This window comes from Rattus norvegicus, chromosome 5, assembly GCF_036323735.1.
Source record: "Rattus norvegicus strain BN/NHsdMcwi chromosome 5, GRCr8, whole genome shotgun sequence".
Classification (NCBI taxonomy): domain Eukaryota; kingdom Metazoa; phylum Chordata; class Mammalia; order Rodentia; family Muridae; genus Rattus; species Rattus norvegicus.
This window is the reverse complement of record NC_086023.1, coordinates 18,847,273-18,856,494: the sequence shown is the minus strand read 5'-3', so window position 1 is coordinate 18,856,494 and position 9,222 is coordinate 18,847,273. Positions and strand designations below refer to the sequence as shown.

General features: G+C 39.6%; 1 pseudogene; it reads left to right on the top strand.

Moving 5' to 3' along the window:
- Nucleotides 1-2,329: 2,329 nt before the first annotated feature.
- Nucleotides 2,330-9,222, top strand: part of Nhp2-ps2 (NHP2 ribonucleoprotein, pseudogene 2) — a 131,466-nt pseudogene continuing 124,573 nt past the window's right edge.

Genomic DNA, 9,222 nt, shown 5'->3' with positions numbered 1-9,222 from the left:
ATATAGTAAAAATGGCCATTTTATCAAAAACGATCTACAGATTCAATGCAATCCCCATCAAAATACCAATCGAATTCTTCAGAGAGTTAGGCAAAACAATTTGCAAATTCATCTGAAATAACAAAAAACCCTGGATAGCTAAAACTATCCTCACCAATAAAAGGACTTCAGGGGGAATCACTATCCCTGAACTCAAGCAGTGTTACAGAGCAATAGTGATAAAAACTGTATGGTATTGGTACAGAGACAGGCACATAGACCAGTGGAATAGAATTGAAGACCCAGAAATGAACCCACACACCTATGGTCACTTGATTTTTGACAAAGGAGCCAAAACCACCTAATGGAAAAAAGATAGCATTTTCAGCAAATGGTCCTGGTTCATCTGGAGGTCAGCATGCAGAAGAATGCAGATCGATCCATTCTTATCACTCTGTGCAAAGCTTAAGTCCAAGTGGATCAAGGACCTCCACATCAAACCAGATACACTCAAACTAATAGAAGAAAAAGTGGGGAATAGTCTCAAACACATGGGCACTGGAGAAAATTTCCTGAACAAAACACCAATGGCTTATGCTCTAAGATCAAGAATCGAGAAACGGAATTTCATAAAACTACAAAGCTTCTGTAAGGCAAAGGACACTCTTGTCAGCACAAAACGGTAAACAACAGATTGGGAAATGATCTTTACCAGTCCTACAACTGATCGAGGGCTTATATCCAAAATATACAAAGAACTCACAAAGTTAGATGGCAGGGAGACAAATAACCCTATTAAGAATTTGGGTTCAGAGCTAAAAAAAGAATTCATTGGTGAGGAATGCTGTATGGCTGAGAAGCAGCTAAAGAAATGTTCAACATCTTTAGTCATAAGCGAAATGCAAATCAAAACAACTCTGACATTACACCTTACCCCAGTCAGAATGGCTAAAATGAAAAACTCTGGGAACAGCAGATGCTGGCTAGGATGTGGAGAAAGGGTAACACTCCTCCATTGTTGGTGGGATTGCAGAGTAGTACAACCATTCTGGAAATCAGTCTGGAGGTTCCTCAGAAAATTGGACATTGCACTACCTGAGGACCCAGCTATACCCCTCTTGGGCATACACCCAAAAGGTGCCCCAACATATAACAAAGACACGTGCTCCACTATGTTCATAGCAGTCTTATTTATAATAGCCAGAAGCTGGAAAGAACCCAGACGCCCTTCAACAGAGGAATGGATACAGAAAATGTGGTACATCTACACAATGGAATATTACTCAGCTATCAAAAACAACGACTTTATGAAATTCATCGGCAAATGGATGGAACTGGAAAATATCATCCTGAGTGAGGGAACCCAATCACAGAAAAGCACACATGGTATGCACTCATTGATAAGTGGATATTAGCCCAAATGCTCGAATTACCCTAGATGCACAGAACATGTGAGACTCAAAAAGGGTGACCAAAAAAGCGAATGCTTCATTCCTTCCTTAACATGGGAACAAGAATACCCTTGAGAGGGAATAGGGAGGCAAAGTTTAGAACAGAGGCTGAAGAAATGCCCATTCAGAGCCTCCCCACCTGTGACCCATACATATACAATCACCAAACCTGATAAGATGGATGAAGCAAAGAAGTGCAGGCTGACAGGAATTGGATGTAGATCTCTCCTGAGAGACACAGCCAGAATACAGCAAATACAGAGGCGAATGCCAGCAGCAAACCACGGAACTGAGAATGGGACCCCCGATGAAGGAATCAGAGAAAGGACTGGAAGAGCTTGAAGGGGCTTGAGACCCCATATGAACAACAATGCCAAGCAACCAGAGCTTCCAGGGACTAAGCCACTACCCAAAGACTATACATGGACTGACCCTGGACTCTAACCTCATAGGTAGCAATGAATAGCCTAGTAAGAGCACCAGTGGAAGGGTAAGCCCTTGGTCCTGCTAAGACTGAACCCCCAGTGAATGTGATTGTTGGGGGGAGGGCGGTAATGGGAGGAAGATGGAGAGGGAAACACGCATATTGAAGGGGAGGGGGGGTTAAGGGGATGTTTCCCTGGAAACAGGGAAAGGGAATAATAATTGAAATGTAAATAAGAAATATGCAATTTAATGAAGATGGAGGCCAAAAAAAGAGAAAAAAAATAATTGCATCTTGTTCCAGTGACATTAAGTTCTACTAGCCTATAAATTTGGTTCTAGAACAGGGAGCAATTCTACCAGAAGTCACACTTAATACTCCATTATACTCGAAGCTCATACTTTTCCCTGGCTCTTTTGGTCTTCTGGTTTCCTAAACTAAAAAGTTTTGCAGGCATAACACAAGTTTAGGAGGCATGATTGATCCAGATTACCAAGAGGGAAATGGATTCATCCTCTATGGAGGTAAGAAAGTTTTTATCTAGAGTTGAGGGGGTGCTTTAGGATGTCTCTTCGTGCTATCATGTCTTGTGATTTAAATAAATTGGAAACTATAATAACCTCATCCAGGTAGGATAACAAAGGGTACAGCCTCTCCCAAGATGAACTGTGGTCATTCTTCCAAGAAAAGAGCCAAGATATTTTGAGATGTCTGAAGAGTATAGGGGAAATACCAATTGGGCAGTTAAGGATGGTAATTATAAATAACAGATAAAGCCAAGGATTATAGTTGACATGAGTGTTTCTATAATATTTTGTTAAGAATGTATTTGAATAGATATTTAAGTTTTCTTTCTTTGATTTCTTTATCTTGTCCTATAACATCAATTAAGAGAATATCAGTAGTTATGATCTTTAAAGTTTGAGATACCAAAAGAGTGCCCTTCAAGGCACATTGCCATCTATCCTCAAATTTATAATGTATTTGCATTATGTTAGGAACAGTTATATCATGTTATATGTAATTATGTCTGGCTTAAATATACAACGTGTTTATGATTGTATATGGGATAGTTATATCATGTTAGAAGCAGTCATGACCTAGCTATTATTTTTTTTTTGGAAATTAAACATGGGATGAAGAGATATGATTGTGTGTTAAGTAGACAAGGGGTAGACTTGTAATGGCTATTCTTGGTTGTTGACTTCATCTGGAATTAACTAAAAGCCAAGCAACGGGGTACACTTTGTGAAATTTTTCTTAATTAAAACATTTGAAATGGGAAGGCCCATTTTAATTTGGACCTTAAAAATCACCTTTAATTGAGGCTATACTCTCTGGTGGCAGTGTATATAAAAGATATAGAGAAAGGAAATTCTGACAGTCTTTGTCTGCTTGCTCTTGTACTGGTTAACAAATTCATTTCTTTTTTGGTTTTCTAGTATACACTGAAGACAAACTTATACATCCTGCTGTGAACTGGATAACCATTGGATTCTTGGATTTAGTTGGTAGATAGCCATTGTTGGACTACCTGGACCACAGCCTGTAAGCCATTCATATATCCCCTTTCCTTCCATACATAGACTCATTCTATAAGTTCTGTCACTCTAGAGAACACTGACTAACACAACTATTTATGCATGGATGACCCTCACCGCCTTTGATGAGGGAAGTTCTTCTTCCTCCACTTTACCAGTTCATATATTAATCTCTTCTGCAAATATGCTCATAGGCATATTAAGGAATGAAGTTTATAAACTAATTGTGTATTCTGTAGGTCAACCAAGTGTTATTCACTTGAAAGAACTATTTTTTCCAGTAGGACAGGAAAAAATAGTTCTTGTCAATAAAAATATGTAATTAACTTAGTAACACAATGATCTGGTTTTACCTCAACAGCTCTAATGATGATGAAGAAGATGGTGTATGTACAGTGTGTGTGTGTGTGGGTGTGCGTGCGCGCGCGCGCGCTTCTATGACTGATACTATTTAAAGGCTTCACGTTCTGGTTAACTGGGGTTAACTATAAACAGGAATTTCAGATCTTTATTTGATAAGAGGTGTACCAGCCATATAATTCATTACTCCTTATTTTGTGAGATACTCTCTCAAACTACCAGCTGTGTTTGCTGAAATAGACAGTGAATTATTTAACCTTTAAAAACCATTTTCTATAATTTTAGGGTGGTATTTGCACATGTACTTTGCTCTCTTTATAAACAAACCATATAAATCTTATTCCACACTGTTAGTGAATGTGGAAAATCCAGGCACTAAGGACAGGGTGATAACATTTGGGCTAATTTGGGAACCATTTAAAAAAATGGTCTGCTCTTGAAACAAACTCCAAATTGTTTGTTTACATAAACATGGTACCATAGAGAATGGCAAGTTTAAAAATTTTTAATAATTACTCATCAGTAATAAATGACATGGAAGAAATGAATTTTACAGACATTTTGAGCGGGATCAAAAAATCTAAAGGCTCATTGAGGGAAATAGCTTCCATTAAGAGAAAAATAAGAAAAAACATGCCATGAAGTGTTGAAATGATTAAGCTGTGAAGCCAATTAAGACTTTTACAACTTAGTTTTATGATTCAGGATGTTTCCTGAGGAAGAAAATTGAGGCTTTGGGTTTTCATCAGGCATCTTGGTCAGGGGTAAAGGGAATGGCATTTGCTTTTCCTAGTGGTTTGAGAGTGTGTGGGGGAGGTGTATGCCACTGGCATTTCTATGACAATGAAACCTGGAACAGCTCATCGTAAAAAATTACCTCAAACAATTTGCTTCATTTCACTGTAGAGTTTTTTTCCCCCAGAAAGTAATTGGAAATTATGCTGAGGGAGAATAGCCGCGGACCTATAATGTAAACAGCATCTGTACAGCCTGCACCACTTCTTAGCAGACTAAGGAAGCTGGCCCTGAGGGCGCTAGGAAAGCTGTGCAGGCAGCTGCCTTGGCAATGAAGTCACAAAGGATCTTCTCTGTCTCAAAACAGATGGATTCATCTGCATGACTAGTATAAGGAAGCGGGGAGAGGGACATATGCTATTTGATTGCTATAATGTTTGAAAAGGTGATCCTGTGATTAGGAATTTTTAAAAAGTCAAAGTGCAATGACGTACCTAGTTTTTATAAAGGCTATGCTGACAACAGAAGAAAGTGTTAGAGCATCCGCAAACTTGACAGGGAGGCTCGTAAGGACAATGGGGATACCAGGCCACAGATCTGAAGAATTGGGCCCATGACTTAACCTCTCTCCACCCCTGATTCCACTGATGAAAGCCTGCCTGTCTCAGAGGCTAAGGTAAAATTGTGGCAGCAATGACAAGGACACTGAGAATGAGTTGTCACAACTGCGAAGGAATCTAGGGGACATGAAAGAGTGGAGGCTTGGATTTAGTTGGTTGATAGCCATTGTTGGACTACCTGGACCACAGCCTGTTAAGTCATTCATAAATCCCCTTTCCTTCCATACATAGACTCATTCTATAAGTTCTGTCACTCTAGAGAACACTGACTAACACAACTATTTATGCATGGATGACCCTCACCGACTTCGATGAGGGAAGTTCTTCTTCCTCTACTTTACCAGTTCACATACCAGCTTTTTCTCTTTCTTTCTTCCTTCCTTCCTTTCTTTCTTTCTTCCTTCCTTCCTCCCTCCCTCCCTCCCTCTCTCTCTCTTTCTTTCTTTCTTTCTTTCTTTCTTTCTTTCTTTCTTTCTTTCTCTCTTTCTTTCTCTTTCTTGTTTGCTTGCTTGCTTCCTTCCTTCCTTCCTTCCTTTCTTTCTTTCTCTTTCTTGTTTGCTTGCTTTCTTTTTCTTCCTTCCTTCCTTCCTTCCTTCCTTCCTTCCTTCCTTCCTTCCTTCCTTCTTTCTTTCTCTATTTCTTTCTTTCTCCTTCCTTCCTTCCTTCCTTCTTTCTTTCTCTATTTATTTCTTTCTCCTTCCTTCCTTCCTTCCTTCCTTCCTTCCTTCCTTCCTTCCTTCCTTCCTTCCTTTCTTTCTTGCAAGCATGTCTCTAAGAACATTTGAAGGAAGAGTGATCTCATGTAGACGTCACTGCAGAGCTTTAAATGGAGGACTGACACAGATCTTATTACTAAATACGTTTTAGAGAAGTGTTAGATTTTCAGACCAAGATACAGAGTTTCTACCTGGCCTGCTCCTGGGCTTCTATTATTGATAGTTTGCCTCACTGCATTGGTACACACTAATGGGCTAGAATTGATGCATCTTTTCTTTTCTCCTGGCTAAGATTATCATAGAGAGTAGTTTGTCTTGGCAGTTATAAATTACACAAGAGTAAAGTTAGAAGTTACATGAGCATCTATCCCTGCAAACAACTTCCTATGAGAGGAACACCTAGTCATAGTGTGGATGATTAAGCACTAGGTCGTTCTCTAAGACAAAAAAATATGGCACTTGTCCGGAGCACCATCATGTAAAGTCTAGAGTCTAATCACTATTTTTCTTAAGAAAAACCTAAGTCAAAATCACAAAAAAATGTTTAACTTACCATTGTGCTGGTATATGTACATTTGTGGTGTGTTTAAATATTCATTTACTTTTGATACGACCCCAATGGAGAAGTTAGGGCAAGGACTATAGGAGCTGAAGGAGTTTGCAACCGCAAAGGAAGAACAATATTTACCAAGCAGACCCTTCCAAAGCTCTCAGGGACTAAACCACTAACCGAAGACTACAAATGGAGGGATCCATGGCTCCAGCTGTATATATAGCAGAGGATTGCCTTGTCTAGCATTAATGGGAGGGGAGCTCCTTGGTCCTGTGAAGGCTTAATGCCCCAGCTAGGGCACTGAGGCATGAGTGGGTGGCTGAGTGGTGGAGCACCCTCATAGAGGCAGAGGAGGCGGGGAGAGGATGGGGACTTGTGGAGGGGAAACTGGGAAAGGGGATAACGTGTGTGTGTGTGTGTGTGTGTGTGTGTGTGTGTGTGTGTGTGTGTGTGTGTGTGTGTGTGAGTCTGTGCCTGTGTGTGTATTATAGAGTAAACAGATTTTAGGAGATTAGAAAAAATTATGAAAACTAAGTCCAGCTGGGAACTAATGGTGATTTGACCCAGGATTACTACAGACAAATATTTGTTAACTTTTTGTCTTTATTCTATTTACATTCCCTTTGTTTTTATTCTGTTGTCTTTTGTTTAAAGAGATCATATCTTTATATAGTTTATACTTCACTTTTTTCAGATTCTTCTTGATTGGATATTTTTTATTTACATTTCAAATGTATTTCCCTTGCCTGGTAGTTTCCTGACCCTAGGCCCCCTATGCCATTCACACTCCTCCTTCTTCTATGAGGGTGTTCCTCCTCCCCAACAACTCCCCCTTCAGACTCCCCACCCTAACATTCCTCTACCCTGACGGTTCAGCCTTTGCAGGACCAAGGGTTTCTCCTCCCATTGGTACCCAGCAAGGTGATCCTCTGCTACATATGCAGTTGGAGCCATGGGTCAGCTCATGAGTAGTCTTGGGTAGTGGTTTAGTCCCTTGGAGCTCTGGTTGGTTGATAATGTTGTTCTTATGGGGTTGCAAGCCCCTTCAGCTCCTTCAGTATTTTCTCTAATTCCTACAACTGAGACCCTGTTCACAGTTTAATTGTTTGCTGCTAGCATTTGCCTCTGTATTTGTCATGCACTGGGTGAGCCTTTCAGGAGACAGCTATATCAGGCTTTTGTCAGCATGTACTTCTTGGTTTCATCAATTTTGTCTAGTTCTGGTGGCTGTATATATATGGGCTAGAATTCCAGGTGGGGCAGGCTCTGAATAGCCATTCCTTCAGTCTCTACTCCAAACTTTGTCTCCATATCCCCTCCTACTAATATTTTTGTTCCCTATTTTAAGAAGGACTGAAGCATCTGCACATCAGTCATTCTTTTTCTTGAGCTTCATGTAGTCGTGGATTGTATCTTGGGAAATTCAAGCTTTTAGGCCAATATCCACTTATCAGTGAGTGCATACCATATGTGCTTTTTTGTGACTGAGTTACCTCACTCATGATGATATTTTCTAGTTCCACCCATTTGCCTATAAATTTCATGATGTCATAGTTTTTGATAGCTGACTAGATGTAGATGTACCATATTTTCTGTGTATATTCCTCTGTTGAAGGACATCTGGGTTCTTTCCAGCATCTGGCTATTATAAATAACGCTGCTATGAACATAGTGGAGCATGTGTCTTTGTTGTATGTTGGAGCATCTTTTGGGTATATGCCCAGGAGTAGTATAGCTGGATCCTCAGGTAGTGCAATGTCCAATTTTCTGAGGAAACTCCAGACTGATTGCAGAATCTCAGGATTGTTTTGATTTGAATTTCCCTGACGACTAAGGATGTTGAACATTTCTTTAGGTGCTTCTCATCCATACAATATTCCTCAGCTGAGAATTCTTCGTTTAGCTCTGTACCCCATTTTTAATAGGATTATTTGGCTCTCTGGAGTCTAACTTCTTGAGTTTTTTTTTTTTTTGTATATTTTGGATATTAGCCCTCTATCAGATGTAGGATTGGTAAAGATCTTTTCCCAACCTGTTGGCTACTGTTTTGTCCTAATGACAGTGTCCTTTGCCTTACAGAAGCTTTGCAGTTTTATGAGGTCTATTTGTTGATTCCTGATTTTAGAAAATAAGTCATTGATATTTCGTTCAGGAAATATTTTCCTATGCCATTGTGTTGGAGGCTCTTCCCCCACATTTTCTTCTATTAGTTTGAGTGTATCTGGTTGTATGTTGAGGTCCTTGATCTACTTGGACTTAAGCTTTATACAGGGTGATAAGAATGGGTCAATTTGGGGCTGGGGATTTAGCTCAGTGGTAGAGCGCTTACCTAGGAAGCGCAAGGCCCTGGGTTCGGTCCCCAGCTCCGAAAAAAAAGAACCAAAAAAAAAAAAAAAAGAATGGGTCAATTTGCATTCTTCTATGTGCTGACCTCTAGTTGATCCTGCACCATTTGTTGAAAATGCTGTCTTTTTTCCACTGGATGGTTTTAGCTTCTTTGTCAAAGATCAAGTGACCATAGGTGTGTGGGTTCATTTCTGGGTCTTCAATCTATTCCATTGATCTACCTGCCTGTCTCTGTACTAATACAGTTTTTATCACTATTGCTCTGTAACTCAGCTTGAGGTCAGGAATGGTGATTCCTTCAGATGTTTCTTTATTGTTGAGTAAAGTTTTCACTATCCTGTTTTTTGGGGTTTTTTTTTGTTTTGTTTTGTTTTTGTTTTTTGTTTTTTTTTTGTTTTTTTGTTTTTTGTTTTTGTCATTCCAGATGAATTTGCAAATTGCTCTTTCTAACTCTATGAAGAATTGAGTTGGAATTTTGATGGGGATTGTATTGAATC